The 15180-nt window shown below is 42.8% G+C and overlaps 1 protein-coding gene across 2 annotated transcripts in view; it reads left to right on the top strand.

The window, feature by feature from the left end:
• The window catches only part of GREM2 (gremlin 2, DAN family BMP antagonist), a 127129-nt gene that overhangs the window by 22191 nt on the left and 89758 nt on the right, over window positions 1-15180 (top strand). The gene's annotated exons all lie outside the window — the stretch shown is intronic.

Below are 15180 nucleotides of genomic sequence, written 5' to 3'. Positions count from 1 at the left end.
AGCTAGGATTACAGGCATCCACTACTATGCCCGGCTAATATTTTTTTTGTAGTTTTAGTAGAGACAGGGTTTCACTATGTTGACCAGGCTGGTCTCGAGCTTCTGTCCTCAGGTGATCCGCCTGCCTTGGCCTCCCAAAATGCTGGGATTACGAGCTTGAGCCACCGTGCCCGGCCAAGATTACCTAGACTTTCATCAGGGAGCAGAGAGGCAGTGGAGACATTCCAGGGCAAGTCCAAGCCTCACAGGCCAGTACACGGGGCAGGGGAGCAATTTTCTCCTCTGTAACACCAATGCGTCAGGGGCAGTGATGGACCTGTATATTGAAGGCTGCCTATCTCTGCAATGGCGAGCAGGAAAGGGCCCCAACTTGACAAGATTTTTGAGGCACATAAATACATAATCACGTGCAGAGTTGTATGGTCCCTAGGAAGTGGTTTCTAGCACATGTCAGGATTGTAGACTGTCTGTGTTAAACATCCAGTCAAGGAATCTGTCAAGAAAGACTTCAGCAAACCGTATTTGTCAGAGGATATCAAATGTTGGAGTTCCACCTAAGTGAATTCTGAGGACAACTAAAAAGGACCATTTTAATGGCTTTTTTAACATTTAAATTTTTTTTGGTGCAAATATTTTCAAAAACTATTATTTATTTCCCCAAATTACCCAAAAGGCCGCTGTTATGATGGGATCTCGTCGCGTCCACTGGCATGATAAAAAGTTATAAGTCAGTCTCTTCACGTGTAAACTTACCTTTCAAATGAGTTGTGCCTTACAGGTCTGATTGCATTTCACTCTAAAAATCATGAGATGTGATAATTAGTAATATTTCATTCACCTTCCAGGTGAAATTAAATTTTAGAAGTAGTCTCAAAGCCAATTTGCCTACCTGTCTACATTGACTCTTTAGTAAAATGTATTTTTGGTTCCAGTGCCAAGATGGAGTGTCTCTCAGCTATAGCCACAGCCTTTAGAATTCTTCTACTTGTAGCCTGGAGTAGAGGCTCCGTCACACACTTTTATTTCCTTGGAACAAGACTGTAAACTTTTATAGTCAATTGTAGAACCGTGGTCTGAAAAACCTATTCAAACCTTTCAAATACAAACTTCATCCTACAGTAGAATTAAGAGCCATTTATTTTCTATCAAAAGCATCATAAACAGCTCCATACCTTGTAGTAAATCAGGAAACCAGATTGCCAGGGAAGGTACTGGGCCTACTAGCTCAGCTGCTGGAGCTGTTTCAAAAGCTGCTGGATGACCTCCAAAGGCCCCTTTCACTTCAAAAAACTCCCTCACTTTTCAGCAAGTCGTGACTTATGACCAGGTCTTGGGCAACCCAATCCGTGGCCATCTGTGAAAGAGCAATCCATTTCCAGATCATTAGGAAAATTACCAAGCCTAGCACTTGGTTGAAATAAAGGCCAGAAAAGTTGAAGGTGGGAGATGTGGGCAAGAAGGAATAAATGTACCAAGAGGAAATTCCACCAAAACATGAACATCGACTAACATGAGGGAGGAAGGAATACCAAAGACCTAAGTTTTTCTGTACACATGGGCCTCCCCAACACCAGCCCCCTTCATCAAATACTAAATAATTTACTTAGGTATATCTCTAAGCTACATAATCTCTTCTCAGTTTTCTAACAACATTAATTCCACTTCATTCAATATGTTCCTTCAACAAGCGTTTATTGAGTCCCTTGTACGTATTAGTCACTGTCAAGCTCTGGGACTACCCTGGAGGATCATAACTGTATGATTCATGCCTTCATGGAGCCAATGACAGTGGTAGAGAGTGACAAGTAAACAAGGAAATAATAAATAATTGTGTTAGTTGCTATACAGAAAACAGCGTGAGTGTTTCTTTTGATTGGGTGGACAGGGAAATTTCCTTTGAGGAAATCAATGTCGGTTAAGGAGAAGGCAGTTAAGAAGTCATTTCTGGCTGGGCATGGTGGCTCACGCCTGTAATCCCAGCACTTTGGGAGGCCAAGGAGGGCAGATCACAAGGTCAGGCATTTGAGACCAGCCTGGCCAACCTGGTGAAACTCCTTCTCTACTAAAAATACAAAAATTAGCCGAGTGTGGTGGCGCATGCCTGTAATCCCACTCAGGAGGTTGAGGCAGGAGAATCGCTTGAGCCCGGGAGGCAGAGGTTTCAGTCAGCCGAGATCACCCCACTGCACTCCAGCCTGGGCGACACACTCTGTCTCAAAAAAAAAAAAAAAAAAAAGTCAATTATGAGACTTGGGGAAGAACAAGCACAAAATTCTCAAACAAGGCCAGGTGGGGTGGCTCACAGCTGTAATCCCAGCACTTTGGGAGGCTGAGGCGCATAGATCACCTGAGGTCAGGAGTTAGAGACCAGTCTGACCAACATGGTGAAACTTTGTCTCTACTAAAAATACAAAATTAGCTGGGTGTGGTGGCGCACGCCTGTAATCCCAGCTACTCAGGAAACTGAGGCAGGAGAATCGCTTGAACCCAGGAGGCAGAGGTTGCAGTGAGCCAAGATCACACCATTACACTCCAGCCTAGACCACAAGAATGAAACTCTGTCCCACCCCACCCCCCCAAAAAAGAAAAAATATCCTCAAACCCGTAAAGAGCAGGACCAGGTGTTTTCTAGGAACTTCTAGAAGACACTTGTGCTCAGAACTTAGTATGCAAATGACAGTGGAACAATTTGAGGTGCAAAAACTGGCAAGCTATCAAGATACTTTAGGGCCACAGCCAAGGTAAAGAGCTCTGATGTTAGTCTATGTGAATGTTATTCTACATTAAAAGAATGGCTGAACACAACACAATGAATAGCATCTAATAATAAAATAAGTGCATCTTCAGATAAACGTTCTTAAAATACAGATGCAGTTATAACATTTTCCTGCTCACACATCACTGTTCAAAGAAAATGGAAACTCCCAGGCACTGAGGAAAGGGTCTTTCTTCATCTCACTGTACACACATCTCTTCCACCACCCACCATGTGTCCTGGGAGCCAACCAACCCTCCACTTGAACACGTACTGCATTTTTCTAGGCTCATGCTGGTCCTTTCTCCTCCTTCCCCACTCCAACATCCGCCTGTTGAAATTCTACCCATCCGTCCAGACCCGGCTTAAAGGCCACCTGTTCCAGCAAGCCTTGCCTTTCTGTCTCTGCCAGAATTTTTCTTTCCTTCCTCTGTCCTCCCAAAGGACTTTGCACTTCTCTTAGAGTGCTTACCACACTCTGCCTTGAACTATACCTATTACGCACATTACCTTCCCTCCTGAGTACAACCCGCTCAAGTTCAGCTAGGTGGCAATGATCAGTTTATGATCCCATAGGATCATTGTTCCTATGGGATTGATCCTCCTCATAGGAGATCCCCTTGTTCTCGTAGGAACAAGGCACCCTTAGGTACCAAAGAAAGTAGAAGAGATACTGGGAAAGGAACATAAGGCAATGAAAGGTGAAGAGTAGGATGAGGAAAGAACATTTTAAAAATTTAATTTAATTTCTTATTTGTTTGTTTGTTTATTTATTTATTTATTTATTTATTGAGACGGAGTTTTGCTCTTGTTGGCAGGCTGGAGAGCAATGGCATGATCTCGGCTCAGCACAACTTCTGCCTCCCGGGTTCAAGTGATTCTCCTGCCTCAGACTCCCGAGTAGCTGGGATTACAAGCATGAGCCGCCATGCCCGACTAATTTTGTATTTTTAGTAGAGACGGGGTTTCTCCATGTTGGTCAGGCTGGTCTTGAACTCTCGACCTCAGGTGATCTGCCCACCTTGGTCTCCCAAAGTGCTGGGATTACAGGCATGAGCCACTGCACTTGGCCTAATTTAATTTCATTTTAAAATTAAATTAAAGAGATAGGGTCTTGCTCTGTCACCCAGGCTGGTGTGCAGTGGTGTGATCACGGTTCACTATGGCCTTGACTTCTAGGGTGCAAGCAATCCTCTCACCTCAGCCTCTCGAGTAGCTGGAACCACAGGTGCATGTCACACAGCCTAGCTGATTTTTAATTTTAATTTTAATTTTTATAGGGATGTGGGTCTCATTATGTTGCCTAGGCTGGTCTTGAACTCTTGGTCTCAGGGGATCCTCCTGCCTCAGCCACCCAAAGTTCTGGAGTTGTAGGTTTGAGCCGTCAAGCCCAGCCAGAAACAAACTTACTAAACAAATAACTATGTTTCGAAAATGCTTCAAAGACTACATTTTAAGGTTTAGGCTTCCTAAACTTAATTCGAGCAGCATATTCATCCCAACTCAACTTCACTTTTGACATATTAGTGTCATTTTGTAGAGGTACAATTGTCTGGTCAGCAAACATACGTTCCAGTTCAGGCTTTACTTCTAATTAGTTGCATGACCTTGCACGAAAAAGCTCTTAGAGACTAAAAGGCTCTACAATTTTTCCATGTGAAAAATAAAGATGACCTTAGCTGGCCTGCTTTCCTGTGAATGTCTAAAATGTTACAGTGATAAGGAGTAAGAAGAGTTACCACCATATGAGGACTGGATCAAGTCCCCAATACCTCTGCAGCAATAGACAGGCCACAACCTCCGAAACTGCTGTTGAATTGACCATAACTAACAGGTGTCTGAATTTGGGTATTCCCAGAAGCAAACGCTGAGTCAAGGATTCCAGTACAAGCGGTGTAGTGAGAAGTGCAAGGAACAAGGGTAGGTGATGGAAGAAATCACCAGGGAAGCGAAGATAGTCAATAAAAGGTGCATTCTGCCGGGTGCGGTGGCTCAAGCCTGTAATCCCAGCACTTTGGGAGGCCGAGGCGGGTGGATCACGAGGTCAGGAGATCGAGACCATCCTGGCTATCATGGTGAAACCCCGTCTCTACTAAAAATACAAAAAACTAGCCGGGCGTGGTGGCGGGCGCCTGTAGTCCCAGCTACTCGGAGGCTGAGGCAGGAGAATGGCGTGAACCTGGGAGGCGGAGCTTGCAGTGAGCCGAGATCGCGCCACTGCACTCCAGCCTGGGTGACACAGCGCAAGACTCCGTCTCAAAAAAAAAAAATAATAAAAAAAATAAAAGGTGCATTCTAAGTCAGTCATCTGAATGGAAATGACTGTTAGTGCAATGGGAAAGCACTGAAAAACAGTACAAAACACACATCTCAGAATTGTCCCTGCTGGGACGTCACAAAACAAAGATATTTATACTCCACGTCTGCCAGTCATTGGTTAAGGAGCACCCCTGTGAGGACGTGAACTCCCAGGCACTTCCAGCTCCCTGTGCCTGCAGGCACTGTGGGTTCCAGGTGCCTTTTCACAGCAGTTTTCCATCAAAGAGCAATGAGCTGGCCCTTGACAGCCAGGCTGGAGGGCACAGAAATGGTAAGGGACTGGAGGGAATAGGGCAGAGTTCTGAAAACATCTGCCCCAACAGGCCCACAAATCAGGCCGAAGAGAATAACACTACCTCAGTGGGATCAAAATCTAGCATGTAGGGTGTTCTTTCACAATGAAAACACAGAATTAAGCATTGTGTAGTCTATCCGCATGGCTAAGAGTGCCATTCATTATAGTACATTTCAACCTAATCAATGCATAAACTGTATCTACACAATGTAACATAATGCAGCTAATAAGAATAATATATTAAAACTATTTACATGAAAAAATGCTCATGAAAGTGAAAATGGCTGGCACAGTAGCTCACGCCTATAATCCTAGCACTTTGGGAGGCTGAAGCAGGTGAATCACTTGAGCCCAGGAGTTCAAGACCAGCCTGGGCAACATGGCAAAACTCTGTCTCTACTAAAAATACAAACATTAGCCAGTCATGGTGGTTTATGCTTGTAGTCTCAGCTACTTGGGAGGCTGAGGCATGAGAACCACTTGAACCTGGGAGGTTGAGGTTGCAGTGTGCCAAGATCACACCATTGCCCTCCAGCCTGGGCAACAAAGAAAGAATCTGTCTCAAAAAAAAAAAAGAAAGAAAGAAAGAAAAAGAAAAAGAAAAAGAAAGTGAAAATACCAGTTACATTTTTTTTAAAAGCATGTCTATATAAATATGCCTAAAAATCTGGGCGTACATATGTATGTAGATGGTGTGTATTTTAACAGGGCTGTCTTTGACTGGTAGGCTTCTTAGTGATTTTAATTTTCTGCTGATCTATAGTTTCTCATTTTTCTCTAATTGATCCGTATGATTTACAAAGACTTAACTTCAGAATGGGAAAAAATAATCAGACCCAGGAGTAGGATCAGTCAAATAAAGCCTTTGAGAGGGTCAAGTCAATTTGATCCAGAAATGTCTACAATGTGTGTTATATATATTTCCAAGAATTCTCTCCTGATTGCTTTGGTGACATGTATATTAAGTTCTCTCCTCTCTCTGCTGCAGTCTCTCGCTTTTCCAGTGTAATTCACGTTCGGTAGAAAAGTAGAACTGACTAGAACCCCTGATAGGCATTTTTAAACATGGAGTTTCTTTGCCAAAGGCACCTTAAGTGGAGGTTGGGTAAAAAACTGAAATCGACACTTTTGAACTTCATTCTTCAAGACAAACCCTTTTTCAACTCTCTTTGGAGGAAGTAACCGAGGTACCAGGGTGACACCTGATTGACCACTATTCGGTATTCTCTGTGTCCAAACATCATGGGCACGTGCAGTTTGGTTATTTTCTGTTGGGGTTGGGAGCCTGCTTCATGCGTCTCTCCTCGGCTCTTCTCCCAGGGTCCACTTCCTTCCTTACACACCAGCATCAGGAACTGGGTCTCTTCTCTGCTAATAAGCTTAGTCCTGGACAAGGAGTATTCACTAAACAGAAGCAGCAGGAACGAGAGGGAGAACTATTTCTTTAAGGTCACTCAGTGAGAAGTCTCTCTAAAGATCTATTTGTTCTTCACAGAGAAAGGAGTCAGCATCCATTTCTGCTAAGCAGTGATCAGGAGAAAGTCAAATTAGATTAATTACCTGGAATAAAAATGGACTTGTACTTTTGCTAGTAATGAATTTCTAGTCCAGGGAGCTTTACAAGTATTAATAGCATACTAGTTCTTGGCAGATGATAGTCATTAGTGAGCAAGTAACTCTATCCTCCGGAGATGACTTAGCTTTGTCACTATGTAGTAACCTTTGTCTTAATCTTATGTTGAGGCAGAGAAAAATTTTTCTTAAATTTGCTTGTGAAGCATAATAGTTTCTAGAGGAAGTCACAGAAAGGACTTTTCTGCTGTGTGTGTGAGTTTTGTCTTTTTTTTTTTTTTCCTGTTGTGGGTTCTGAATTAAATATAGTAAGATTCTTTTAATAATCTTTATTTTGAGGGCCCAAGTGGGAAAATTGTTCTGAAAAAGAGCTCATCAGATGCAAGTTCTTTTTAAATGCACAAGCTTCCTTCCCCTTCATACTCTTAACTCAGTGTTCTTTAAACCAAGGGTTGGCCTTCCTAGGTCGAGTAGGTTACCATGTCTCCACTGTGAACTTCTGAGGGGCCCTCCACCAGGTTGGAACTTTCTTTCTTTCCTTTTTTTTTTTTTTGAGACAGAGTCTCATTCTGTCACCCAGGTTGGAATGCAGTGGAATGATCTTGGCTTGCTGCAACCACTGCCTCCCAGGTTCGAGTGATTCTCCTGCCTCAGCCTCCTTAGTAGCTGGGATTACAGGCGCTCGCCACCATGCCCAGCTAATTATTGTGTGTATAGTAGAGACAGGGTTTCACCATGTTGGCCAGGCTGGTCTCGAACTCAAGGCCTCAAGTGATCCTCCCACCTTGGCCTCCCAAAGCGCTAAGATTACAGGTGTGAGCCACCGTGCCCAGTCGGAACTTTATTTCTTTAATCCCAAGACTGCAGTCTGTGTTGAGTATATCTCCCATCAGAGAAATAAGGGTATTTAATTTATTTAATGCCAGATTTTAACCCTTGTTCACAGCTGAGTTGCAGACGACCATAACAGTCACAGGTGGTAGTCCTCACAGTGCCCTACGGTGGCAAGGTCCTGAGAGGGGCTGCCTCCTTCAAAGCCGCACCCTCAGGACCTTCTTTCACACTAGTCTTGGCCCTGACATGTGCTTATGGTCACAAAGTACTTTTACTTACATTGCCTAAACTGATTCTCACTACAAACTGAGGAAATCAAGTGAATACAAGGATCCCTCCCCACCAGTTGATAAGGAGCCTGAATTTTCAAGGTAATGGTCTTGGAACAGGACTGGGACCAAGAGCTTCATTTTAATGCCACCTTCTCTCTAGTAAACTATGCTCTTTTTTTCCTCCCTCAAATGGAAGGGAACCCACAAAAATGGCAAGGGATGCAGAGAAAGGATGGCAGCACAGTCATCCCTCAGCTTCTGTCAGGGATTGTTTCCAGGTCCTCTGTGGATACCAAAATCAGAGGATGCTCACATCTCTGATAGAAAATGGTGTTGTATTTTCATATAACCTACGAGCTTCCTCCTATATATTTTAAATAATCTCTAGGATACTTATAATACTAATACAATATAAATGCTATGTAAATAGTTGTTATACTGCATTGCTTTTTATTTCTTTATTTTGAGACAGGGTATCACTCTGTCACCCAAGCTAGAGGGCAATGGTGAAATCGTGGCTCACTGCAGCATTGTCCTCCTGGGCTCAAGCAATCCTCCTTCTCCAGCCTCCCAAGTAGCTAGGGCTAGTACCACAGGTGCACGCCACTATGCCCAGCTAATTTTTTTTATTTTTTAATTTTAATTTTTATTATTCTACTTTTTGTTATTTTTTTTTTTTTTTGAGATGGAGTCTTGCTTTGTCACCCAGGCTGAAGTCCAGTGGCTCGATCTCAGCTCACTGCAACCTCTGCCTCCTGGGTTCAAGTGATTCTCCTGCCTCAGCCTCCCCAGTAACTGGGATTACAGGCACTCACACCACGCCTGGCTAATTTTTGTGTTTTTGGGGGAGACAGAGTTTTATCATGTTGGTCAAGGCTGGTCTCAAACTCCTGACCGCAGATGATCCACCCGCCTCGGCCTCGCAAAGTACTGAGATTGTAGGCATGAGTCACTGAGTTTGGCCATTTAAAAAATTTTTTTGTAGAGATGGGGTCTTACTGTGTTGCCCAGGCTCGTTGTTTTCATTTGTATTATTTTTGTTGTTGTATTCATTGCTTTCTTTTTGTTTTTTCTCCAAATATTTTTGATTGGAGTTTGGTTGAATCCATTGATGCAGAAATTAGGATACAGAGGCTCAACTGTAAAGACAAACCCTACAGTTCTTATCACTTATTCTTCTTCCAGCCCTGCCTGGGGAAGGGGACAGCAACCTCTCTAAAGGATTCAACTAGCAGAGGCTAATTTCAGAAATAGATAAAACAGAGAATAAAACAGAGATGAAGGCCGGGTGTGGTGGCTCACGCCCATAATCCCAGCACTTTGGGAGGCCGAGGTGGGAAGATCACAAGGTCAAGAGATTAAGACCATCCTGGCCAACAAGGTGAAACCCCATCTCTACTAAAATTACAAAAAAATTAGCTGGGCATGGTAGTGCATGCCTGTAGTCCCAGCTAGTCGGGAGGCTGAGGCAGGAGAATCACTTGAACCTGGGAGGTGGAGCTTGCAGTAAGCCGAGATAGTGCCACTGCACTCCAGCCTGGCGACAGAGTGAGATTTCGTCTAAAAAAAAAAAAAAAGATAGAGATGAGTAAGATGAAGGGAGAAAGTGGGAGAAAGGGAAGAGAAGAAGGTGATTTAGAAAACTAGAATTTATATAGAGCATATTTGGTCATCAGAGCAAATTACAGAAGACAAGTCCAGCTGGCTGAATGCAGCCCTGCCTTGAAAAAAGGTACTGACATCGTGTACATTTGGTGCTATTCCATGAATGGAAAGTTTCTAGTAGCAAAGTTTAATTATATAAGTAAATTGGCCATTTGTCATTAGCTATTTGTCACATCTTTGTATTTTTCCTAAATAACGTCTGCATGTCTGCGTGTTTATGTGGTTGGATAATTTAGATGTCTCCTTGGGCTGAGCATTTTTCCGCCCCCTTTTTTCCTCCATGAGATTAATGTATATATGCCACATAAGCAACATATTCTGTAATTAAGGATTATTTCCAAAGTGTCACATTTCAGAAACTGTACTTTCAAATGATGATTCGATATAGTTACAGATTACAAGGCACTGTACAGACAGATACAGGAAATGATTTTTTTTAGGACTCACCCAGGCAAAACAGAATCCTAAAATCCCTCAAAAGAAGATCGTCATCACTATCAAAATAAGAAGGTGTGGTAAAAAGGAGAAAGAAAATACAAAAGGTTTTAGTCAAGCAAATCTAACATGAAAAAAGTTAAATCAGCCATGGAATCCAGAAATAGTTTTCTGAGAAGTAAATTTTCCTATACTTTATTTGTCTTTTGGAATCTAATAGCTATGTACTTGAAAAAATTTTTGTTCCTTGGATCAAAGAGGAGAAAAATATATAACAAATTTCTCTTTTTTTTTTTTTGAGACAGAGTTTCACTTTTCTTGCCCAGGCTGGAGTGCAATGGCATGATCTTGGCTTACTGCAACCTCCACCTCCTGGGTTGAAGAGATTTTCCCACCTCAGCCTCCCAAGTAGCTGAGATTACAGGTGCACGTCACCACACCCAGCTAATTTTTGGTATTTTTAGTAGAGATGGGGTTTCACCATGTTGGACAGGCTGGTCTTGAATTCCTGACCTCGGGTGATTCACCTGCCTCGGCCTCCCAAAGTGCTGGGTTACAGGTATGAGCCACCAAGCCAGGGCAACAAATTTCTTAATAAAATTTTATTCAAGTCAGAAAATAAGAATTTAATATCTTAAACTCTTTTTTTTTTTTTCTGTGATGGAGTTTCGCTCTTGTTGCCCAGGCTGGAGTGCAACGGCACCATCTCAGCTCACTGCAACCTCCGCCTCCCGGGTTCAAATGATTCTCCTGCCTCAGCCTCCTGAATAGTTGGGATTACAGTGATGTGCCACCACGCTCGGCTAATTTTTATATTTTTAGTAGAGTCAGGGTTTCGCCATGTTGACCAGGATCATCTTGATATCTTGACCTTGTGATCCACACGCCTTGGCCTCCCAAAGTGCTGGGATTACAGGCATTAGCCATCGAGCCCGGCCATCTTAAACTCTTATAATGAATTATAGCAGTAGTTCTCAAAGTGTGGTTCCCTGACTGGCATCACCAGCATCACCTGAACACTTGTTGGAAAGGCACCTTTCAGTTGCCACCCCAGACTTTCTGAATCAGACACTCTGAAGGTGGGGCCCAGCAATTGTGCATTAATAAGGCTTCAGGAGATCCTAAAGTTTGAGAACCACTGTATTACAGACTTGCCTCTAAGTAGAAACCAAAGAAGAGTTTACTAAACTGTTACTTATATTACTTTATTTTGGAGAACCACCTAAATCAAATTCTGTGTACCTATAATGTATTATGTAATCAACATTTCTTTAAGTTTAAAAGGCAGAAATATCTGTATGAAAAATTTTACTTTAGAACCCATATTCAGAAAACAGCTGTTTAAATATATAAATAGGCACAGAAAAGCTTAATTCCAAGTGAACAGAAAGCTCAATTCTTAGATAAAATATTTCATACTAAAATATTTTTTTACTGAATTCTAAAGCAATACAATTCAGAAAAATAATTACTTTTGATAGAAATTATGTATTGATTTGTATAAATTAACTAAAAGTTACTCATTTTGATTTTAATGACTTTGTTATAAAGTTATAAAAATATTTAGATAGGTGTTATTTTAACTTCAAATGTTCGAACTTAATAATAGCTACCATCTCTGAGACTTTACCACATATCAGGCCCTGCTAGCCTTCATAACAACTATGTAAGATGAGTACTAGTAGTTGATTTTTGCAGATGGTAACTGAGACAGAGAGGTTAAGTAACGACTCAAGATTGCACAGCTACTTGAATGGCAGAGCTGGGTGACAAACTTAGGCTGTTTCTTGAGTTTATGCTCTTTTTTTTTTTTTTGAGATGGAGTTTCACTGTTGTCACCCAGGCTGGAGTGCAGTGGCGCAATCTTGGCTCTCTGCAACCTCCGCTTCCCCCATTTGAACAATTCTCTTGCCTCAGCCTCCCGAGTAGCTGGGACTACAGGCATGCGCCACTATGCCCAGCTAATTTTTGTATTTTTAGTAGAGACAGTGTTTCACTGTGTTGTCCAAGCTGGTGTCGAACTTCTGACCTCAAGTGATCTACCTGCCTCAGCCTCCCAAAGTGCTGGGATTACGGGCGTGAGCCACCATGCTGGGCTGAGTTTGTGCTCTTAACTAACAAGCTACACCCTCCATTATTACAATTTCTTAAACACAAATGTTCATATTAAATAGGCAATATATTGCATATCTAGGCTGGGCATGGTGGTGCATGCCTGTAATCCCAGCACCTGGGGAGTCCAAGGCAGGAGGGCTGCTTGAGGTGAGGAGTTTAAGATCAGCCTGGGCAAAACAGTGAGACACCATCTCTTCAAAAAATTTAAATGTAACTGGGCGTGGTGGCCTGTCTGTAGTCTCAGCTACTCGAGAGGCCGAGGCAGGAGGATTGTTTGAGCCCAGGAATTTGAGGTTACAGTGAGCTATGATCGTGCCACTGCAGTTCAACCTGGGTGACAGAGTGAGACCCTGTCAGGAAGGAAGGAAGGATATATTGGATATATTTCAGCTAAATGTTGCACAGAAGGTAATGTCTACCAGCAGTAATTAACAAGTTTAGTCAAGTGTCTCCATAAACTTTTTGTTAAAGCAAGTCATCAATTATTTAAACAATAACTTGTATCTTGATTAGGCATGCCAGCAAATGAAAATATTAGTTGATTATTGGTATGAAGAGAAAAGCTTAGGAAATTTCAAACCATTTTTATTGTAAACTGGTTAAGAATAGACATTTAACAAAAGCCTAATAGTTATTCATGTTTCATTTTGTGTGCATACTACTGTGCAGGATTAACATGCACTTTTAAAAATTTGGATTTCAATTTTTTATTTAAAAAGAAACGACGTCTTCCTATGTGACCCAGGCTGGTCTCGAACTCCTGGGCTCAAGTGATCTGCCTGTCTTGACCTCCCAAAGTGCTGGGCTTACAGACATGAGCCACCACACCCAGCCAGACATGCACTTTTTATCATGTTTTAAGTTGCTCCAATTTTAGCATCCAGAAGAGAATTCTACATTTCTACAGGTGTTCTGGTTTTGGATTTATGTGCATATCACAGAGGACAAACACATACATATGTCTGACACCAGCCACTCCACTTTAATGTCTGCTCCCTCACACTGCCCCATGCAAGGGGATGCCCAAGGTAGAGATAGAATCATGAGCAAAGTTACTTAGGTCTCTTTTGCCAGGAACATCTTCTATCTTTTATGCTTAATGCCACTCCTCATGTCCTTCTCTCCCCCAGAAATGCCCTGTTGTTTCAGCTTTACCAATTGAAATCCATCACACCGCAAAGCCCAAATGCTAAGCCTTCAAGCTCTGATGAACCTTTACCTGATGACCCCAGACAGAATCCATGGGCACTCCCTGAGCATTTTGTCCAATCCCACAACATTCATATTGTAGTTACTCATGTAGATAGATGTTCACACCCTTATGAGTCTGCAAATTCATGAGAGAAGTGAACGAAACACCTTTGTGCTCCCATAGCTCCTATCACAGCGTGTTGCACATGAAAATAAGAAAGCTTGCTCTGTTGTTACGGTTTACAAAGTGCCTTCACTAAAACTCTCACTCTATCCTCACCTCTACCCTGTGAAGCAAGAATGATTATTATCTCATTGTTACAGATGAAGAATCAGAGAGTAAGATTGAGGAGGCATTTTGGATAATGCCACTGTGGGTCTCCTGACCCCAGATCTGTGCTCCTTCTAGTACATATCTGCCTTCACATATTTGTTAAATGAAATGACATATTTAAAAGATGAATTAATCAATTCTGGGGAGGATCAAGGATTCTACTGCAAAGTTGATGTTACAACCTTCCATGGCTTCTCCACAACCTTCTAGACTTCTCCACAAATCTGCAAGCTTCCCCACAGACGGGGGTGACAGGGAGAATGGGTGTGGAATGTAACTGCCATGTAGAATCAGACAGATGTGGCCTGGGGGACTCATCTCCCATCCCCTAAAGGTTTAAGGAGGATGACCTGACAATGAGTGTCTGAAGGGAAAAGAGAAAGAATCTTCTGACCTAGAAAGTGCCAGATCGCAGAGGAACCCCCACCTGAATGAGAAGGGGTCTTCCTTTTAATCCCAATCTTTCTAATAAGGCAGAGTATCAGATTCACTGAGCCTGCAGCTGTTCCAAAATGCAGATTCCCAATCTTGGCCCTAGGGCTTCTCATTCATTAGGGTCTACTGGAGAGTCTTGGAATTTGCTTTTTTTTTTTTTCTATTTTTATTTTATTTTTGAGAGAGTGTTGCTTTGTTACCCAGGCTGGAGTACAGTGGCGTGATCTTGGCTCACTGCAGCCTCCACCTCGCGGGTTCAAGTGATTTTCTTGCCTCAGCCTCCCGAGTAGAGGGATTACAGGCACCCGCCAACACACCTGGCTAGGTTTTGTATTTTTAGTAGAGATGGGGTTTCACCATGTTGGCCAGGCTGATCTTGAACTCCTGACCTCAAGTGATCCACCCGCCTCAGACTCACAAAGTGCTGGGATTATAGACTTGAGCCACCGTGCCCAGCTTATACCCATTTTTTAGATGAGCAAACTAAAACAGAATTGCCTTGTCAAAGGTCGTGTGGTTAAGAAGCTGTAAAAAAGAGTAAGCTGTGGCTGGGTGTGGTGGCTCACACCTGTAATCCCAGCATTTTGGGAGGCCACGGTGGGCAGATCACTTGAGGTCAGGAGTTCAAGACCAGCCTGGCCAACACGGTGAAACCCCATCTCTACTAAAAATACAAAAAGTAGCCAGGCAAGGTGGCGAGTGCCTGTAGTCCCAGCTACTCGGGAGGCTGAGGCAGGAGAATAGCTTGAACCCAGGAGGCAGAGGTTGCAGGGAGCTGAGATCGCACCACTGTACTCCAGCCTGGGCAACAGAGTGAGACTCAGTCTGGAAAACAGCAACAACAACAACAACAACAACAACAAAACAGTAATTCTATTGCCTCCACACCTAACAGCCCTGTGACCCACCTTCAGCTTCTTGACTTTTGGGTTTATTGCCACATAGCTACAAGGATTAA

The sequence above is a fragment of the Macaca thibetana genome, chromosome 1, assembly GCF_024542745.1.
Source record: "Macaca thibetana thibetana isolate TM-01 chromosome 1, ASM2454274v1, whole genome shotgun sequence".
NCBI lineage: Eukaryota > Metazoa > Chordata > Mammalia > Primates > Cercopithecidae > Macaca > Macaca thibetana.
The sequence above is the reverse complement of the archived record's forward strand: the minus strand, read 5'-3'. Positions and strand labels throughout refer to the sequence as shown.